This window comes from Streptopelia decaocto (genome assembly GCF_964273445.1).
Source record: "Streptopelia decaocto genome assembly, chromosome: 8".
Classification (NCBI taxonomy): Eukaryota; Metazoa; Chordata; class Aves; order Columbiformes; family Columbidae; genus Streptopelia; species Streptopelia decaocto.
Genome location: NC_138662.1, coordinates 3707235 through 3729680, shown reverse-complemented (window position 1 = coordinate 3729680; position 22446 = coordinate 3707235). Strand labels below are relative to the sequence as shown.

The following is a 22446-nucleotide window of genomic DNA, read 5'->3' as shown; positions in this document are numbered from 1 at the left end:
CTAAATCAACATGACCCCATTGTAAACTTACAGTCAGTTTGGTAATATAACAACTTAATAGTATTACATAATCGTGTTTCTTGCAAGAAAATTTGTTTTGAATGAAAACATATGCACATGTTAATGGGAAATATTTGTCACACTTCTGCTTTTCTGCCATTTTTTGTATTTGTTTCAATACTTATTAATAGCACCCTTCTGAAACTTCGTTGATGAGAGAATATACAGCAGACTTTTTAATGCCGTATCTGGAGCACAATTTTAAATGTATTGGATGTGATTCCAAACGTAGCTGAAAGACAGTGAAATAATATGTAGTCCCTGATTGAGTATATAGCTGTAATGACACTTAGGGACTTTGATGTTAAATAAACCACTAGAGCAAAACTCCCATCAATAGATAAATTATTGTTCTCTGTTTTCTATAAATCAATCTGTAGGGACTCTTCCCTGTGAAAGTTCTTCTGAGGAATGTGATATATACTAATATTTCTTCCTTGGAGAGGCTGCAATACTCCTTTGGACTGCTTCCCACCTTTTTCCTACAGCAAACCTTTATGCAAATAGTTGCATTAAGAGAGTAGCACTTTTGGGGTGTTAAAATAGTGAATTCTGAGAGGTTTGAAGTCATCTCTGTTACCTTCAACGTGACACTGCATTTCTTTTATCCTGTAAATCATGTCTCCATAGAAGATCTGCTTGGTGAGCAATGCTTGCTGGTGCTCGGTGTCTCCCACCTCAGTCTTCTTGGAAATTGGGTCCAGATGATAGTTGAGCTATCAGCATTGGCTGGCCACTTGATTTACAAAATAGTGCTTCACCAGAAAGAGGTTTCCATCCAACTAACAGGCAATGGTGATTGCTGTGTAAGGGTTACACATATGACTATTTTCTGCTCCGTGCGGTTGTGTCCAAAGACCTTACGTGTGGAAATGTAAGGGATGTTGTCCCAGGTAAGGTAAACTGTCCACAGTCATCCCAAAACCTCGCTTCTGTGTGAAACGATGAGCTCAGGGATCATCCGGGTGAGCAATAATGTCAGGATTGTTTGTCATGTGTGTATTGTCTATGAATGCAAAGCCTGTGAATATCTATTGGATTTTAATACATCCAAATATATAGAGCCAGCTGACTCTGCCTCGTGACCATGCACGCAGCAGGTTTGGGGGGCGTGTTTTTCCTTTACAGAAGAGGATAGCTGACTTTCCTCCTTAATAAAAAGTGTTCATCTATGTGTTTATTTCTAGATGTAATAATTTCAACTCATTTTCCCAATGAAGGTGCCAGGATTACTAGTGTGTAGCACTCAGATATCCACTATAATCTAAAAAAACCTGAAACTGAACCTTCCCCGCTCTGCTGCTCCAGTCTGTCTGCTGGTGAAGAATCTTTCCTTTCATCTAGTAACTGGCAGTTGCTGCTTGGGTGCAGCAGCTTGCTTTAGACCAGACTTGCTAGTTGCATGTTACATGCAAATCTGTTTTAATAAAATCATGAAGGAAGCCCAAAATGTGGCTGCAAGCTTTAAAATATCTTTAGTTCTGCTGGGTTTTAATATTTTGGATCTTATCCTCTTGATACCAAACAGATTTTTTTTTTTTTTCCCAAATCCATCTATTTCTTTTTCATCCTACTTTTACATGCAACATCCTGCTCAGATGGAGAGTTTTACATGTTCTTTACTGTCAGGTTTTGTTGTACGGGATTTTTAACAGCAAGGTCAGTGCATGGGAAATTCTGTTATTCATAATGAAGGATAGGTGGCACTCTTGTTATTTTTGTTTGATTTCCTGAAATAAATCAGGTGTATGTACTCTCTCAGTAAGATTTCTTTTTATAGAATAAGTGCTTTAGAGAGTGTTCTTGAACACTGAAGAGGATTTTATTTCTTTCTTTCTTTTAAATATGAGCACATACTGAAGTTGGCTGAGCCTGGGCCTGGTTCACAGTGCTCTCCAGGAAGAGGAAATATGATATTTTTGTGAAGACCTCAAGAAAAACTGCTCAGCTATATGGCCTTGGTTCATTTTACATAGATGATTTTTGGGTTTATATATTTTCTTACTATTTCATTAGGGAAAGAAGAAAGCCAATAAATCCTTCAGTGCCGTTTTAACTCTCGTTATTAATACCTTTCTACTTAGTACTCTCTTGTTTTATATTTGAAGTATAGATTGACCTTGGCAGGGTTATCATAGCACTGTTGAATGAAAGGAAATGGCATGTTAGCAAGTGCTAAATGGCCAATAGAGCCTTGCATTTACTACCCTGGGTTATGAAATATTGTTGCCCTAATTCTATAAATTGATTGTAGAACTGTATAGGTTTGTGAGTTTGAGAATTTTCTCTTATAATCTAAAAATCTGGAAACGTGGAAAAACACATGCTTGTAATAGTATGCCATGTTAGATGTTTTCTGTAACTTTAAAGGAAAACCCATTTCAACTTTACTGCATGTCTTTTCCTTCTTTTACTGAGCATGCAGCCAGGACATGGTTACATGGAGGTATTTTAACCTTGATGCTTTATTACTTCAGATCAATCAATTTCATTATTGCTGCTGGCTGACAGTTTAATATGGCTGAGGCAAAGTGATCGGGTGACCTCGGTCCCATTTCTCTTGATCCATTTGTCAATCAATTGATTCTGTTGTTGCTCTTCCCAGAAGATCATCCCATACTTGAATGGAAAGGGTACAACTAAGGCTGGAATGAGCTGAGATTGGAAAAGTTTCCATTCTACCTCTGTCCAAGAGAACGGATCTCTTCCTTTTGAGTATCTAAACATGCCAATATTTTTGTGACACGTTCTTGCCATGTAACCTCTCTGTGATGGGGTCATGGCTTGTCCAATGGCACAAACTCTTCTCAGGGAATTTCTCAGCTGAAACCTTCTAAGTAGAGCAATTCCTAAGCACCGAATGTCCTGCAAGGCTAATTTTGCCATGCAGTTCAAATAGAAATTTAAATAGGTAATGTGGAAGTAAATGTGAATAGTGAAGGACAAACTCGTAGGAAAAAAAAAAAACCCTATATTTTTTTCATTGAACTTCTAGTAACAGGTGAACAGGTGTTACTGCCTAATTATATCATAGTGTGCATCGTGCTATTTGATATATTTCTTCAATACTTTAATTTTAGTTAAGTCTAGAAGCCTAAACTGTGCTTGAGACTATGTTTTGCTAGTATGCTATGAACTTAGTTGAAAGAAAATCCCTTCTTGAAAGAGTTTCTGATTAATTTAGATTTGAGATATCTTCACTTTAAAATAATTATTTAGTATATATTCACTAGGGAAAGAGTGCTTGATGTTAATTTTGATGGTGATTGAATTCTGGAATTAAAAATGACTTGAAGAAGCTATTTTGTTTTAGTGGGTGAAGAAACATTTTATAACTTGGCAGTTTATTTTACAGTTTATATTTTTGGTGCCCTCCCATGTAATGCAGACTCATGTATTACTCATCCCTCCCTTTTTCTCCTGAAAAGTGCTGTGGGGTTTGGATTTTCTTTTTTAATAACAATACCCTGAAATTTTTGAATTAAGGAGTCCCAAATAAAAATCTATTTTGGGGCAGGAGGTTTTCTTGATGATTTGGGTAACATTTACTTATACTTTCTACTGCCAAATCAGCTTTCAAGCTATTAGATACCTTTAAGGCAAATAATTTTTTGTGTTTTGTATAATAATACAAGTCCCAAACAGTGGTAGTTATTGAACTGAACACTTTTTGCCCAACTGTGGGAGAATGAGCATCTTTGAGAGATTCCAGTTTTGGTTCTTATTTATGCTTGACATTTAATGTGCTTGACATTCTGATTATTTTACACCTACCTAATTTCTTCTAGCTCAAGGGATAATGACAATATTTTAAACAGTTGTGAAGTGTAGCTGTGTGTTGTTACACAGATGCCATGCTACAAGTGGAAGGAAAAGGCCCTAAACTATTTCTAGAATCATTGTTTTTATGTTGCGGATCTCAGGGTCAACTAGAGTTGTTCATCAGCTTGGTTAGCCGGTTTGTTACCATGAAGATAAAGCCTTACTAATATTTCATGTCCTTTGATTTTCCTATGTATGTGTCTGTGTGTATATAGATGTATATGAAATACCTAACACTGGAGTCTGTGCTTACATTGAGTCCCTTGTGATCTGGGGGTGAGGCATCACAGTAATAGATTCCTGAGCAGTTACTGAGAGCTTACATATTTCCTGGAGGCAATGTAAAAGAACACGTTCCTTATCAACTTCAGTCCACTAAACCACGCTCATTTGTCCATAGCACACGTTTACCCCTGTTATAGTAGATCTTAGAAACAGCTGTCCTGTGTCTTGGTTTATAGATAATTGGGATATAACATGAGAAAATAAAATATCATGGGGCTTTGCAAGATCATTTTATTAGCCATCTTTAGCTTGTCATTCCAATTCTGTTCCCTGCAGTCATGTAAGATTTTTTTTTTTTTTTTAGGCCCTTTCAAAAAGGGTAAAACAAGTATCAGAGTAAAAAGCAGAAGGAAAATAGTGGGAAGACCAAGCTCTCTAGAGGCATACAGCTGGTGGTCACAATTTCTGTTTGTTTCATCTACTGGAGATTTTGTGTCGCCTTTAACTATTGCAATTGTGAGTAAATTAACTACACAAGGAGTGATGGGGGAATGTTGAAATACTTTATTTTACAGACCCATGTGGGGACATTTTAAGTACTTACCCAAGTCCTCAGAGAACAATTGTGTGGCCCAGCAAGAGGTCCTTGAAACACCAGTGACTGAATGGGTTAGAGGAATGATTTCATTTATTTCTTTATTTCACAATTTTGCCATCTGGTGGTATACTCTGGCAATAAAAATTTGGTCATATTTACTTTGGTAGACGAGACCTTAAGAGCAGAATTTAAGACTGGATAAGTGGTTTTTTGGTTTTGAGCGTGCAAGTTCCGTGTGTTCTTCCTTGGTGTGTCAGTGTCTCAGGTGCCATATGAGGTTGTACGTGGCTTTGCATTTCCTCCCCACTCTGATTTTTAGACACACAAGGGAAGAGAAAGTCTGGAATTATTGTGCGGTCCTGGAACACTGAGTCATGGCAAATCAATCTTCAAAGTAAATTTGAGATATAGTTTAAAAAGGAATGGTGTCCATCTCCTGAAATCCCCCGATAAAATTATACAAACTGAATTTACCAAAGTTATAGTAGAAACATTTAAAGGGATGTTGTAATCTCTAAAAAAAGTAGTACAAATCCAAGTGACATGGAACATAAATATATTTGAATAGCTTAAACTTTCATTTGGGTACAACGTGGAGACCAAATAAAGTCAGTGATGTGCAAGACCTGGTATCTTCAGAACTTGGTGGCAGGAGCATCAGGGCAGCTCTCTCCTTTCTGCTAATTCCAGATGAAGCAGATGTGTTCTTACTGGTGTCTGTGTGGGGAAACCCTCATCTATAATGAACGGCGTTTTCATGTAGTGTTCAAAGGGCATTAAACAATTCAGTTTTTGCAAGCTGAATCCAAACCCGGTTTACTGAGAAGTACGATGAACTGATTATTAACTGGAACTTCTAAATCAGAACTGGATGTTTTCTCTACCAAGAATATCGCCTCTGGCTGTGCCATATGCTGTTCTTCGACACAAGAGTAACTGAGTAAAATTCTGTGGCTTGGGTCAAAAATGGCATCATACTGGAGCACAATGGTTTCCTTTTAATACAGGAATAGGAAAATGTTATTTCTTTTTGGCTGTCTTTGTGGTATAGGGTTGGTGTCTCTGCACATGGAACACTTGCATCCAGCAGGACCTCTCTTTCTTGCAGAACTGCTGCCTGGGCGTCAGTGCGGCTTCCTGCTGGGAAACAAGTCAGAATGTTATTTATTCACAATGACATCGTATGTTGATGTTAAGACCTCTCATTTATTCTCCTCCAGGTTCTTATGTCATGCTAGGCAAACCAGGGGAATTTCTCTCCCCTCTGCCATCCTTCCTCTGAGTCCATCTTTCCCTCTCACGTGCAGACAGACAGACACACACCCCGCGGCCCCGTACAGCACACCCTGGATGTTGCTCTGTGTTTGCTCCGCTCCTGCTCCCTCCCATACAAGGTGGAGCAGTAGATGACAAAGCCAACACGATGAGCACTGTCTGGTTTGTTTGCTCTCACCTCATTCCAATCTGTTCCTTGGCCTTGGGCTTCCCCTTCCCAATTCTGGCCTTTTGGTTAATGTTCTCTATTCATCCTGTTAGTACTGAATATTGATAACGTTGAGTAGCTGTTCTGGAGCAGCTTGAAGTTCTGAAGGTTTAGACTTGTTTTCTTCAGGATGCTGGCTATTTTTAAAGACGATGGGAATTACAACCAGTTGAAGGTCTCCAAAGGACTGTGCATTAAAAATACAAGTTATTTACATATACGAGAGGCCAGAGGGCTCCAGTGCTGATAAATGGACAAGAGTGATTGCTGGGACCGAGGCTCATAGTTCAGAGCTATTAATATAGATCTTTGGTCACAGAGCTAGAACTTTTTAATCACGTTGTTTTACTGCAAGATGTCCGTAACTATTTATGACAGTGGATGTTTGCTCTTGGATCTGTTTCTCCTGTGGGGTGTCCTTTAGATCAATCCTTGTTTTTCTATTAATTTGCTTAATTCTCTGGGGTTTGTCAAATCTAATTATCTCTTTTCTTTCTTCCAGTTTTGAAATCAAGATCGATTAACCAACACGAAAAGACCCAGCTGGTGATGTGACTTGGAACCCTGTTTATGAAGTGCTCATTCGTTTTTCCAAGACGACAGCACTGTATGTTGTTCTTTCTTTTTCTTTCTAAAATTAAAAACTGTTTTAACTGAATAGAAATCCTAGCAAATAGAAAATTCCTGAGGAATTCATCTCTTATTGATAAATAAGATCTTGATTGTTGGCCCAGTGACACCAGTGAAGGAAACCAAAGCGCTCTGCTTGCTTTCCCATACTGCTCATCAGAGAGCTCTTCCACATAACAATGCCACTTACAGCTTCACATAATATTAAGAGAGCTTGCCTTAGTTTGAGAGATCAATCTACTTTCTCTCTGTATTGTGTTGTCTGAAGCATGGGATTAGTGTGTGTGAGGAACGTGAGGGTTGGCCTGCACTGATCCCGGGGTCTGGAGGGACAGGGGCTGTGTGGCGTCACTTACTGACCCCTCTGCATATGGGTGGCTCTAGCAGAACTCCACATTCTCCCATGCCCCCCAGGATCTCAAGATTTTAGATTAAATAATGCTACCTTTGTGCGTGATTTAGACAGTATTTTTCCTCAATTATAACTCTATTCTATGTAATGTATATCCTCAATTTTAATTACAAAATAAAATTGCACAGATGAAGTATCAGCCTTATAGTCTGTAACCCAAGTGTGGGAATGCACTAATGAAAGTTCCAGCAGTAACATTAAATGGCTTAACTTTTTTTTTTTTTTAATCATAAGCAATGTTTTATAAACTAAAACTTAATAAAATTAAGCTGTTAGATCCAGGTGAAGTGCTGGTACATATGTCATCATGCTATATGTGGTATGAATCTTATTTTTTGCAGTTCTGTGAAAATGTTCTGCCTTAACAGTGATGAGACTTTTTCATTTCTCTAATTAGGTGGTAAGGTTTTTTTAATTGTTTAATTTTGGAAGCAATAAATTTCCGTGATGTTCCACTTAGGCTAGCAGCCATCCAAGCAGTGCTATCAGCTGCAGGGCAGCACTAGATTATTTCAAGCATTTATTTAGTTATAACTGCACTAGAAGTCAGGCAGCTTGGATTGGTTGAAATTTATAACCATGTTAAAATGAAGTTGCCCAACTTGCTCTGAATGTATGAAAATTCCATCATTATTTAAGTGAAAGGAAAAAGCTGGTATTTATTTTGGATTTTCTGTTGAGTAGTAAGTGGTTCCAGTGATTTGTAAGTGGTGATACAATAAATGCACAATCTGTATTTTCATTTATTAACTCTCTTGTTACTGAAGGTTCATTAACCAAGACGGGAAAATTAGTTATAATATTCAAACTATTGTAGAAAAAGGGGAAATAGAATTCACTACCTACTCAATTAAGCCTTTGACTTATGAAAGAGTAGAATCTATAAAGAAAAATTAGTAACTATTTACTCTTAAGTAGTTTGGTACAGTGAAGTATAAGATTACTTTTGATTTTTATGATTTCAAGGAGATGTCCTAGCAAATCTTTTTCGTGACAGCGACAAATAATATTGCCAGTCTGGTAATGAGGTTGATTAGCAAGTTATTAGGAAAGGAGAAGAATTGCACTTGCCCTTTTTTTAACAAGTAAACATGTGAAACAGAAACATGAGGAGAGCACCCTATCGTTTTGGGGGTCTTTCTGTTCATAGAACACTTTGTTTCCTCTGCCGTCAGTCAGCAGACTTAAAGCTTGAGAGGAAAACCAGAAAGAAATGAAGAACAATTACAGATAAAAACACTTTGCGAGTCATCTATGAGTAATTACGGAAGCTTTCCATAGCATATAGGTGCTGTGCAGAAGACTCTGTGAACTTCTTTTAGATATTTACACTGTAAGCTAAAAAACTGAAAGTAACTGTTGTATTATGAAGTTTATAAAAAACATTGTTATGCAAAATGACACTTACACAACTTTAATGTGTTGAAAATAATATATAATGTTGATGTGGATAGAAGTTATTCAAGAATTTGCTCTCTTTTGTCACTAATAATTTCCAAATGAATTTCCAGTAGGGTGATAAGTAGCTATAGCTCTCACCTACATGTCAATGTTTGATAGGCTCTTTTAACTAAAACTAACCTAACTTAATCAAAATGTTCTGCTCGTTGCCTGTAGTTTTTCAATATAGAGCAGAATGAAAACATGCTCATAGTGACTTTGTGGTACTGACATCAGCCTTTGCAGTAGTTTGACACTGTTGCTTTAATGAAGGTTTTAATAGGTGCTACAAACTGTGCAGGCCAAATATTGTGCGTATCTTTCAAAATACTGGAGATTCAAGCTTCATTTTTTTCAAAAACTCTTAAAACAAGTAGTCTGTAATCTATTTGTCAGACATTTAAATGTCTGTAATAGACTGAAAAGCTAAGATGGAAGGGGAACTTTCTTAGTCATTTAGCTAGTACAAAAAAAAAAGCCTTCCCAAGGTTTTTGTACTTTTTTTGCAGAGAGATAAGAGTTTGAAATACCATCATTTTCTCTGTTTCTTATTATAATACCCAGTAGTTTTAATTCCTGTTGTGGAAGGCAAGCTGCCAGGCACACTCACACAGTTGAGTATGCTTGTAAAAATAAAAAATTGTAGAACCCCCATACAAGCCTTCCTAAGGAACGCTCTGTCTTCAGCCTCTCAATAGTGGTCCAGGAAGATATAATAAATGAAGAGGCTAATTGTACTTGGATTTCATTGTCGTTTAACTTGCCTCCGAACCAGAACCGCCATTGCATTTATGTAAGATGTTGCTTGTTTGTCTGACACACACGAGGCATCCGCGCTGGTTAGACCTGAGCGCGAGCTTTAGGTCCCGGGACACGGGGTAACGCTGCTCTGACTGGGGCTTCTGTCTGGGGGGACCAGGAGCGCGCAAGGATTATTTCTTTGCCGAGGTAACCGCAACTGTTGTCCTCCTCTGGAGGTATTCCCATGTGAAATTGTTCAGTTTTGTTTTGTCATTCTTGTGGTTTATCCAAGTTATTAAGGAAAATACTTTTGCTGCTGTGTTATTTTTATACTACTGAAAGATTAAATGTTAGTTGTAACTGAGAATGAAGAAGCTGAAGAAATGGCTTCATCTTTAACACCTGCATTTCACTGTCTCACCTGTAAACGCAGGGCACTAGTGAAGCCACTGAAACTTTTGACTTTTCAAATAGTTTGGCAAAAACGCTTTTGTAACTTCATCTGCCTGGGAGGAAAATAGCTGTAAGAGCTATGTGTGGGATTACTGGTCCCCTTTCCTTACAGTTCTCAGCACAGCTATGGTGGGCACACAGTGTACGTCAGCTCATCCCGAATGATTGCATAGATGTCAACAAAAGTTGTTTTCTAGGTTTGCTGTCAGAGACAGTCCCATCCATCTACTTTTGTCTTTTCCTGGCATTGTCCCAGGTATTTTGAAGGGGAGAGGAGTGTGTTCTGTTATCTTTCACTTGGTAAATGTGAATATGATGCTATTCATTCAGAAAAGTTGTGCAGAAGCAGAACACATTTGTACCTACAGTTACCTGTACAGTAATCTTTTTAGCACAACTAAAGATTTAAGTATCTCTGAATAATTCTGACTCTTCCCCTTTTAAAAATCAAACTTTCTTTAATTAAATAACCTTTTCTACTATCTGAAGTTAATGACATTTTATAATCATACAGTTGCTACTTAGTTTCAATTTTATATTATTTTCTGAGCTCAGTAATATTACAACACAAGTGTATTCGGTGTGAGGGTAACAGTATGCAATATCTAGCTCTTGCATAGGATTTGTGTGAACTAGCTGCTGAAACATCACCAAACCAAGCAGCTGGTTTTCCTTTCTGTGCTGTGTGCATGCCATTTTTGTCTGGTAAAGAAAGTGCAGTGGGTGTTTGTGCTCCAGATGGTGTGAAGAAATGGAGGAAGGTTAGGGGGAGTGAGTGATCAGGTGAGACTTCAGGCGGTGCTCAAGTGACTGGAGAAAATGCGACCCAGTGCTCAGGACCTGCTGGTACTGAGTGGGAATAGGAGCGGCAGCCTGGCCTGGTGCGATGACTGGAATCCTGTGCGGCTGGCAGCGGAGCGCCTGGCGTGGCACGGAACTTTTTATACATTAGGACAAAAAGGAAAGATTTATTTATCTTTTCTTACCACATTTTAATACTGGATTACTGATGTTTTTTTCTCTCTTCCATCTTACTTTTGATACACTTTTCTGATTTGAAAATATTTTGGAAATGTTGACTAAAAAGAGAAAAGCTGTCTAGCAATAATTTACATTATTTTTGTAATATTTATTTTATAATCGCCTTGTAAATAATATAATTCAGTTTTGCACGGTAAGGATAATTTTGATTTTGTCTTTCCTCTTTATAGAGTGCATTTGCTTCACTGTTACTGAAATAGCTGTTTTGAGGATTGGCATTTGACCAAAATGAAATGGTTAATTGTATGTTCTGAGAGGCCTTTGTAGAGCCCATTGCTCAGTAATCTCACTGAGCAGCAGCATTTGTTCCCGGCTGTCTGTGTATGACAGAACAGCAGCTTCTTACAGGTCTGTTCAGCCACATTTTCCTTCTTTGAGTGAATTTCTGTTCAGTTTGAAACAATCTGGATTATACCAATAAATTGCTTGCAATCATTTAACAGATGCCCTACATGAATATGAAATTCATGCCTGCTATTTATTTCAGGTTTTTTCTTGGGGGGCTCTTTTATGGTATGGATTTTGTAGGTTTGTTACTGGGTTTTTCTTGGCCTGTGTCTCTTCCTAGAGTTCTAGAGCCCAGATTAGTGCTTTTCTGCTGGTTTCTGCTAATACAAAGCATACAAATGTGTGTTTTCTTAATGACACCTCAGAGTGCTGGGCGTAATTCAAATGCTAATATGTAAAACTGAATCTCACAAAGGAGATGTGTTAACGCTTGTCTTTATTCACTATATTTCAAAATCTGTGTGCCAAGTCTTGTTTGACACATACAGCATATACTGCATTGTATGATACAAATTTACCCCCTAAAGGCAGAGAAAAGCTTTTCTTTTTTGTGTAGTTGAAGTCTTTTGCCACAGAGAAGTGAAGTTTTCCTTTCTTTGACCGCACCTGAGCATGCTTTGCTGATTCCTTCACTTTCTCCCTGATTCCTGTATTGAATTTCCCTTTTTCAGAGCATTGAATATATGCAGCAGAGACTGGATTGGTTTTCTTTCCAGATGATTTTGTTTTACTGCTCTCCTGGGTGCTGGGAAGTCTCTTCAGTTTCTTTGGTGCTCTTTTCCTCTCTGTTTGTTTGCCCTTCAAGAGAAGCTCCTTCCTGAGATCAGGCTTAGCTCCTTCTAGAAAAAATACTAGTTCCTTTTTACCTTGTTATTATTAGAATGTCTATTTTGCTTGTGAATCTAAAGTCTGTGTTTTGCCTGCTGTTATCCATAGCCTTTAGAGTTCCATTGACTTCACTGAGTTGTATACTCTTGTATCAACAAAGTAGATAAATTTTCCATTTGTCTTCAGTTCGATGATCCGATTGCCTTCTAGTGCAGTTCAAGCCATTTTTCCCTTGGGTGTTCATCTAAGCCAGTAATATTTATACCTTTCTTGAAAGGGTTTTTGGTACTTTCCAGCTTTTGCTTGCACTTCTTCCATCTCTTTTCCCAAGCCAGACTCTTTCAGAAAAGCAAAGGAAGCTGGGGAAGAGTTTGTGAGGGATCCGAGACGAGCCCCATCTCACTGCCCTCACCTGCTCCTCCTGGCCACCCTCTGCCTTGGCCCCGACCCCTCACGTCCTGTTCCTTCTTGTCTCTGTAGTATTCTGAGATAGAGATTTTGAAATTTTTGAGTTCCCAAGCATTGGCACGGTCTGTTTGGATGGACTGACTTATTCTTAGGTCTCATTTTCAATTTCTCTGTAATCTCTCTCTCCAGATGCTGGTGCTTCAGCAGTGAGTGAATGATGCGTTGCTTTTTATGTATGCAAGCAACACATGGTCTCCAGCCAGCTACTTAAACTCACAACATTTTTAGGAGTATGTTTAAATGCAAGGTCTTACAGAAAATGCATATTTATTACTTACTACTTTTCATTTGATTCTCGTGATAGATTTCTGGAGAGTGCTTTGAGGCTTTTTTTTTTTGGTGCTATCACTACTTTGCCTTCATGCTGATGCTGATTTTGTTTCTTTGCTTGAGCCCCATAGCATTTGTTATCAGTAGCTACAATTTCCTGCCACCTGTGATGGAATATATTTCTTCATTATGAGCTTTTTGCTGCTTCCTCAAGTTTTATTCTTGATTAGCTGCTATGGAACTTTTACATATAATTTGCTTGTCCTGCAAAACTTTATCATCTGGTAGATATGAGAATTGCTGTTTCTGGTTTGTATTGGTCCAAATCACTTAGTACCAGTTCCTGGTACCAGTACTGAACTGGTACTAAGAGAATTGTGGTAGAAGACTGGGTTTTGTAGGGTTTGCATTGTTTGGGGTTTGTAGAAATTCCCCCCCCACACCCCTTCCCTTAAAGTGAAAGAGCACTGCAAATGCCAAGGCTCAGCTCAGAGCCATTATCTGAATTGGGTTGGAATAGACGTGAGATCACAACTTCTCTGAATTTGGTGAACGTTTTCTTAATGTCATTTGCAGCAACTTTACACCTCGATTTTAGAAGATATTTTTGAGGACCTCTTTAAAAATGAGAATGTAAGCGGAGATCTACCATTCCTTATTAAATCCATTAAAATGGAATGATGTACTGTGAATCCTCCCGCCCAGATCAGAACAGAACCATAGATTACACCTACTACTGGCTTTATGGACACAAATTATCTATCTTGCTCTTTGCCATTAAATGGATTTTCCTATTCTCAAGTTAAAAAAAAAAAAAAAAAAAAATCACAGGAACAGCTGTCCGAACACCACATCTGCAGTAGGTAGTTCCTTCTCTCCATCAACATCATCTGGAAAAAGAGTAAAAATTGTGGAAATGCCAGAGTGTGATAAAAAGAAGCGTGTGTGTATGTGAAGGCAAATGTAGATTGCACTGGATTGCAGGCAACAGAGGAGGACTTGGCAGCTGCAGATGTATGGCTGCCAAACTGGAGGAGGAAAGAGGAGAAATGGGTTTGTTTCTCTGGGCTGGATTCTGCTGGAGCAGCTGGTGCGAGCGCTGGACAGACATGAGGTGGCATTGTCGGTAACGCTGCCCTGCCTGCCACACAGGAATTCGTCTTGTGTGCTCCTGGTGATGCTGGGCACTAATGCCTATTACCAACTAAAAAGGGGGGAGGGCAAAGAATAACTTTCTATGTTCTTTATTGATATTTTGTTCTTTATGGTTTCAAATCAAACCTGGTCCTGGGATATAAATTACAACTTGAAGGGAGGTGAGTCCATATATTAGTTTTTATAAACCGCCTGTATTAGGCAGGAGAAACCTATTAATTAAAGAGTCTGTGGCAATACTGAAGAAGTTCCTTTAGTCAACTTCTGGGATGGCCACCTCACTCTTATGAGCTGGGGCTGGTTTATTTGGTTGGTTGGTTCTTTTTCCTGCTTGTTTGATTTGTGGTCGTGTGTTGTGATGTTTGTTTTTTCCTATGCCCCTCAAACTTCCCTGCTGGGGATTCTTCCCGTTTCCATCGTCCCCAGGTCCCCAGAGGAATGTTGCGGTGTCTTGCTGGACGAGCACGGTTCACCGCTGGGAATGGCTCTGCCAGTCGTGCTTGAGAAACTGCTCTAAAATGGAAATGAAACCTGTGCCCAGCTGGCAGAGACATAGTTTTCAACAACTGAACTCCCTTTCTTATCCTCTCTTTCCTTTTAGGCGTGTGTGCGTTTCTGCTCGTCAGTGTGGTTTATGGATGAGATGAAAGGAAAATAAAGCACATACTTTGCAAGGTGGTGAGATTAAGGCTGGTGCTGAATCTTGCTTTTCTCAGAAACTTTTCTTGAATCCCATGTAGTAATATTCCTGAAAATTAGCAAAGGCCACTAGTTGGAGTTGCTGACAAGGGCTAGTAGCAGATCCCTTCTGTGCAAAAAGAGTTTTAGTAACAAGGTAACTTGTTTCTGTAACCAGTTTGTGAAAGACTTGCTGGGTCAGAAGTTGCGTCTGAACCAGAGTTTGTAATAACGGGAAGTGGATCATTTGTAGTCATCAGAGAAGCACTGAATTCTGAAGAGAGATTTAATAGAGGTTGGTTGGTGGATTTTGCAGGTTAGTGGAACAAGACAAGTCAACACTGCTGGAAAATCTGGGAAACGGGCAGCCAAGGAGGTGGTTGCAGAGCAAAGGCTCATGCAAGACCCCAACAGTGAGGTGTCGTTTGATAGGAAAGGGAAGGGAGAAAGGAAAGGAGAAAAAGAAAGAAAGGAAAGGAGACCTTGATGCAATCAAAGCAAAGAGCCAGCCCGGTTCCTTTAGTATTTTAGAATAGCATTAAGGGATAGAAAATTGGGATTTGCAAAGGCTGAAGTGGAGGAGATTGCAATAGTTAAGACATGAGATTATTAAGGATCGGAGAATTTTCTATTATGTCTTTTTGAAATTTGAATTAATTTTGATAAAATATGCACTGCTAGAAAAGAAAAATTAAAGAAAAGGAGAAAGGGGGGGGAAAAAATGACACCCTGCAAACCTAAATGTCATTGTAATCTGTATGTGAAAGACAAATGGCAGAAACAGAAAATCTCCTCCCAATCATTATATGCATTTTGAATATTGAGAACATAAAAGGAATTTTTAACACCTTTTTTTGTATATGCGTGGATATGAATACACATGGGTGTTTGTATGCCTGTTCACACATACGTTACTGTGGTTCATCACCAGCCAAGGTATAGTAATATTTAAAACTTATGAAAAGCTTCAGTTGTTTTCCATCTGGAGTTTGTTTAATCCTTTGATTTTTCTGTAGAGGACTTGGCCCTTGTGCTAATGTTTCATTTTTTCATAAACTTTGTGTGTAACAAGGCTTTTGTTACTTCTGTAGCCAAATGTGAATAAAACATAGTTAATTTTAATAATATAAATTTTAAAATCATCCATTTACATTTTTTTCCATACTTCACATTCCCATATTGCATTGTGCTTACAAAATTATCTCTCTTATAATAAGACAGTATCAAAGTTTTTGCAATGGTAGTTCAATCCTTATCTGTTAAAAGAAATTGTAAAATGGTATGAGTGATTCATTCTGAACAGCTATTTTGGTGGTACACACATCATCTTAGATACGACTTTACAGAAGATGGCTGGGAAAATGCTAGTTTATATACCTCCTCCACCCATCTATTTAAATGAAAATCCATAAGACTTGAACAAGAGACTGTCAATTGGATTTATTTGGTAAGAACATGCTTTAAAAATACAGTTGGGCAAAGGAGGGAGGGAGCTGTGGAGCGGTGGCTGTGACGGGAGGACATTCTGGGGGCAGGACCAGAGCTCACCCTTGGCTTGAGCCACAGATGTTTGCAGCGCCTGAAGATAAAATGATCCAAACCAGCCAAAATAAAATTGGAACTGCAGCAAGGCAAAAGATAAGGTCTGCATATGTTCTCACTCAGTGAAGCAGAAGCAACTGCTCTCAAAAGTGGTTTGGGTTTTGGGGTTTATTTCCTCGTTTGGAAGGATGGAGAAGGAAGGGAATGTCCAGGACTTTTGATTGTGTTCTTGGAGGAGGGCTGGATGGGGTGAGGTTGCTGGGAAAAAGATCATCAGAGAAGTTAGACTACTTATAAAATGTGGTTTTTGAAAAACCATCAATCTTTTGCATTGGTTAACAGTCATATTATTTTTATCACTGTGGGGGCACTTGCTTGAAGTTTCTGCTAGTCTGTTATGTGGTGTGTAAAATTCAACATAGGAGGAAAAGAAAATACTATGGTAATAATAGCTATTTTTAAAGTACAGAAAAAAATTCTAAAGCTACAATGCACTTTTCCTAATATATATAATCAAAATAAAGTCACACATCGAAAAAAGTTTACCACAGCTTTGAATAAACAGTGAATGAATTTAATGAAACTTGTGTTACACTGGATTTGATACCTAACTGATTACTGACAAGTAATCCAAATTTCTCAATGCAGAAGTCGCGTATAAATCAGTTGATCTTTTTCACTCAAACTATTAATAATAGAGTTTTAAGAGTTTAATCTCTCTACAACACTATTTTTGTTGTTTGTAGGCTGCAAATGTAACTCAATCCAGGCAGAAGTCCTGCTGAAGGAAATGGGGTTGTTCCCTTGCACAGTTTGACCAGTCAGTTATGAATATTCCCTTTTGTGTGAGCAGATGGCAGCTCCAAGTCTGTGCAGAAATATTGTCATAAGCATTTCCTTCAGCGCTTCTCATGTTCTATTTCTTTTCGCAGCCCTCCTTCCATTCAGGACATGTTTGTTGTAGGAAATACGTGTTCTGACAAAATATTTGAAGGTGAACAAAGAGAGAGTATGCTCAGAGAAAAGAATAACCTTTTCTTCTTCATGCTGTGATAATGACTGATACACTTGGTGTGCTCCTGTCTTCTGGATGATGATACGAACACGCAGCATGGAAGGAGGTTTGGATTTAGAGAAAAAAATTCCCATGTCTCTGCTGCACTTTTTCTTCTTACAATATTGGTGTATTTGATTTCTTAATTTAAATTATCACTTAAAAAAAAGTCTGATAGATTTTCTTGAAACAAACAAAAAAACAACAATGAAAAACCAAAGTAATTTCATGAAACATCACAGCTGTTACTTGCCCATCAAATTGAGGCCAGCTAGCCAAAGCAACTCACTTGGAAGAAAAAAGACTCTGCCATGAGAGTTCAATGATTCTTTCCATGTCTTAACTGGGCTTATTCTACTATTTTTCTACCTCTTAATTGTTTTTTAAAAGAACTTATAAGGTCCTATTGTAAATTAGACTGTAAATTGTTTGGTGCAGGAGTTGTGTTGTGTGAATTTTGATAGATAAGACCTTATTGACCACAATCCCATCTGGAGATTTTGAGTAATTCTGCAATCCAGCATATAACAGCTCTAATTTATCTTTAAAGTTTCATTTTTGTGATTCTCCTAGAAGAAATTCTTCATACTTTACACAAACTGTCTTACAGGAAGAACTCCTATTGCAAAATGACCTATGTTGTTACTGCAACCGATTGGAAAGAGCAAAAGGTCAAAAATCTCCTAATGTGTTTTTTGAAATGTGTGTCAGCACAGGGTGTTTCAGAGGGGCTGGTGGAGCTCTGTGGAAATTGCATTTCTCTTTTGACTTTGATTTTATACCTGGAAAGGATTAGGGGATATTCATTTCAGCTGATGGCCAAAGGGTAAAATAGGAAATATTTTTAGAATGGAAGATGCATATCAGAAAAGATATGCACTCAGAGGAATGTGGGATTAGGAAGTATTTATTTAGTTTTGTTATTTTATGTGAGTTACGTAGAAAGAAATTTGCCAAAATATTTTCCTATCTGCTATGCCAGATCTCCATGTTTTATTTGCTATTAGTCGGTTAGTGCAGTATTATTTGTGACCTCATTGAAAATATATCTTATATAGCAGAATTACATCTAAACAAAAATCTAATTTCCTAGAAAGCAATATTTAGCTGTTGGGGCTGTTGGGGCTTTCCTGCCCCTATTATTTTTCCAGAGCTGCTCTCTATCGTTAGTGACCTTGCAAGATAACAGCTTAATTTCAGTGCTTAGGAATTTGTGCAGCCCACTTCTCAGGCTTGTATTTTAGAATATGGGTGTCTTTAAATCAGTTTAAAGCAGTTTAACTTAGAACAATCTAAACCCAAGTGCAGGAGAAGCTTTAAAAGCTCATCACTTGTGTTCCTGCTCTGGTGTTCCTCCTGTCATCAGAGAATTCTTTGCCTCTCATCTCTTCAGTGGCAAAGCAAAGCAGAATTTGGAGAAAGATTATGGGGCCTGGCTGCGAGATACACCCCAGAACTCTTAGTAGCCACAATGAGTCGGTCACAACTCCAGAGTACATTGGACAAACTTGCTTTAACCTGAGAGGAGCAGCTGCCCCATAGTGAGTCCCACTGCAGGGCAGGGCCGCAGCCCGGGGCAGGTCCGGCTGTGCCAGCGCCGCTGCTGCCGACGCTTCACACAGCAGCTCCTCTGAGAAAAGCAGCCACGTCACCTCCAGTCCTGGCTTCTCCTCCCCAGATTTCACTGCTGAACTGCTTAGGTTTTTAAACACCAGTGGGACATTTCTTTGGATTCTGGGAAACTGTTTTGCTATCACTGTTATTAGTGTAGCAAGTTTAAAATAGGATTTAGGGAACCTTTTTAACAAGGGAACCATTTGCAGCCCTGTAGATTTTGCAAGTGACCTGCTTTCTTCTCTCTCTCCTTTTTTTTTTTTTTTTTTTAAATTTTTAAGTGATCCAAGCAGTGCTTACAAACACACGGTACAGAAGATGCTGAGAGGAACATATTAACAGTTGGCAGCACATAACTTCAGTAATAGTTGAGACTATCTCAAGATATGTTTTATTTGCTATTGTTAGAAAAAAATTAGTAAAAAGCTGCTAGAACTAACTAGAAAAAAAAAAGACTAACATCTGAGAGAGATGGGAAATTCACTTTTTGATACCTGTGCAAACCATGTAGTTTCCTGAGCAAAAGTGATTTGTGTTTAGTTTTGCACAGCAAATACGCACTACATATAGATGTTCTCCACTGGGACATTGTAACTGAGTTTAATAGCTTCAAATTAGAGAAGCTCTGTGGTCAGTGAGGAACCATTATCAATGCACTAATTACCTTCTGGTGGAAGGTAATTACTTACCCTGAGCAATGTCACATTTGTGAGGTTTGGTGGGGTGGACAAGAGCTGCTGTTCCATCGCAGCTTCAGCCAATACAAAAGCTGGATATTGGCCTCTCTCTCAGTCGTGGTCCGGGCCCTGCCACTTGAGCTTGGCTTTGGGCTGATCCGAATCCCACTGAGTCTGCAAGGCAGCTGCTGCTCCGGTGGGGGTGAAGCCCATGAGCCACAGAAAGCTGACACTGAGGTTGAAGAAAAAGCACTTAGATACCAGTGCTTGAAGTTTCATTCCTCAAGAGCTGCCTCTCTGAACTTCAAAAAATAGCATCAGTAGCTGATTTTGTTAAAAGAGCTACTTATATAGTAGATGTGCTCCATTCTTTCCAGGGGCAGCAAACATCCCATAAGATTGCATGTAATTTGAGCATGTGGTTTAATATCCTATGAGTGCTCTGTGATTAATGCTCTTTCAACTACATGTGCATTAAAAAGCTTCAGTTCTTTTTTTTTTTTTTTTTTTTGGGGGGGAGAGAGAGAGAAGTTATTATTATAGAAAGCAAATCACAACTTGAGTCTCTTTGTGACCTTGGATTTGCATTTGTGATATTGCATTGGTTAGCTCCCATTCAAGAGTTTCTTACTGCCTGCAGCTCATTTGCTATCAGCATGCATCACTTGGGCACTGATAACATTCTGTGGTTGAAATTCAGATCTATGAAAGAATATTTTGTTGTCACAAATAGGAAAAGAATCCCATTTCCTTCTCCCTATCACTTCTTCCTAGCATTTAGCACTGCAGTGAGATGGCTAGGGAAGGAAAAAAGAGCAGAAACTTTTTTTTAATGGAGCTTAGGGAAGACTGGAATGAATTATCCATAGATCTTGCTCTCTGAGCTGTCTGTTCCTGCAGTGAAAACAAGCTCTGGCGGCCACACGTGGGAAGGCAGGAGAGCCGCGGCTGAGCAGGACGGGCAGTAGGCCCCGGGTCTGCCTCAGTGTGCTCCCTTCTCTAGTCTGTTTACTGCATAAAAGAGCCACTTAGCTTCAAAATGGCAATGCTTCATGGCTTGCATTGTAGAACAGCACTGTAAGGAACCTGTAGAAACTGTAGAACCTGTGCCCAAGCAGAAAATTCAAATGAAAGAAAAATTCACGCTGTTTTTTCCATCGTGCGATTGCTTTTGGATAACGGAGCATTGTTACTCTCACAAAGATGTTAATGTAGATGCCGAGTTTTTTTTGTCACTTATGAATAGGAAATCTGAGTGTACAGAAACTTCATGAGCATGAGCATTTATACAAGTCTCCATGCAATACTTGTGCAGAATTTAACTTTGGGATTCTTACCATGCTTCATCTAATATAATAATTACTTTCGGCACCTTTGTTTCTAGGCCTAATTCATCTTGCAAAGATAAGGTAATAATTTACCACTTAACCTCATTCTTCATGTGCCAAATAACACAATAGTATAATAAAAACTCAGATGTGCAAGTTGGGAGTAAAGAACAGAGGCCAATACCTTGGGAAAAAGCAATATTTGAACAGTAAAATAGACAGGACCAGGTCAAAATTCTACTTCAAAACAAGTTGTGTTTAAGGAAAGAGTTTTGCATTAGTATTTTTACCTGGTAAGCTGAGATGTGCTGTGGTGACACATGTGCAATTCTCCAGCAAACATTTGTAGATTTCAAAAGAGGACATGGTTCAGGCAGTATTGCTGTACCACGAGTGGCATTTTATGGCAGGCTGTATAAAGTTGCATGTTTCTAGTTAATTTTTAGTTTTGTACTATCGCTCAGACACACTTTGTGCAAATATCATAGAATCATAGAATGGTTTGGGTTGAAGGGCCCTTCCCAGCTCCCCCAGTGCCCGCCCTGCCATGACAGGGACACCTTCACCAGCTCAGGTTGCTCAGAGCCCCGTCCAGCCTGGCCTGGGATGTCTCCAGGGATGGTTCAGCCACCACCTCTCTGGCCAACCTGGGCCAGGCTCTCACCGCCCTCAGTGTGAAATAAATGCCTTGGTCCAAGAAAACAAAACAACACAAACAACAAAAAACCCCTACCCAAACTCCCCAAACCTGAGACAGTTTTTAGTATATTTGGAATAGGAATAGCACAAGTTATTCCAGATAAAGAGGGAATATTTAAGAATTCCCGAGGTGAAAGAGACTGTAATTGCTACTTGGCATGTGAAGAGGAGATCTAAAGTGTAGTCAATAGCTGTGTTGATGCTTTCTCCATTAACTGGTGTCTGAGTTATATTTACAGTTGAATAATTGTTTGTATGTAAATAAAGCTATTGCAGCTTTCTTTCCCTCTGTAAGGACAGTTTTAACTTAATTATGTACAAGAGAAATGTGTGGGGAGCTGGGGAATGTTCATCTTGTGATTCATTTGAAATTTGCTTCCTGTGTGTTTGCTACTTGCAACAATTAATTGAGGTTACTTTTGTGTTTGTTTTTTTTTTTTTTTCCCCTGCATGGAAGAATGTGCATTCTTTCTTGTTTTTAATTTAACAGCTGACATTTTCAGTCTTTCTGGATAATTGAAGGTGAACTGCACCTTCTTATCTGCCCTCAGATCACCCAAGTGGGATGATATACTACTGTCATTTCTCACGCTGGATGTTTGAACAACTGTAGAATCACTTCAGAGTTAATCATATTGTGGCTTTCTTATTGTGTGATAGAATAAAAATCATGAATTAATCGCTTCGGTGGACCTTTACTCCTCTTCAAGCAAAGTTTCCCTATACTGTAAATGCTCGGTATTGTGTCAGTTCCTTGAAGTAGTCATTAGCACCTACACACTTGGTGTCAAGTGCTGCTTTCTGAAGAGATTAGTACCTTCTCCTCCTCCTCCTCCCCCACGCTTGCTCAGCTCAGTAGCAGAAAATCCAAATTACCACAACCATACAGGATGGAAGAGAGAAAATAATGCCCCTGATTTGGTTGCTGTCTCAAGGAGAG

The 22446-nt window shown here is 38.8% G+C and overlaps 1 protein-coding gene across 1 annotated transcript in view; it reads left to right on the top strand.

The window, feature by feature from the left end:
- Window positions 1–6712: 6712 nt before the first annotated feature.
- ATP2B2 (ATPase plasma membrane Ca2+ transporting 2) overlaps window positions 6713–22446 on the top strand; it is a 260605-nt gene continuing 244871 nt past the window's right edge. Inside the window, exon 1 of the mRNA XM_082060191.1 lies at window positions 6713–6795. The gene's annotated coding sequence lies outside the window, so the exon portion shown is untranslated. The remainder of the gene's footprint in view (window positions 6796–22446) is intronic.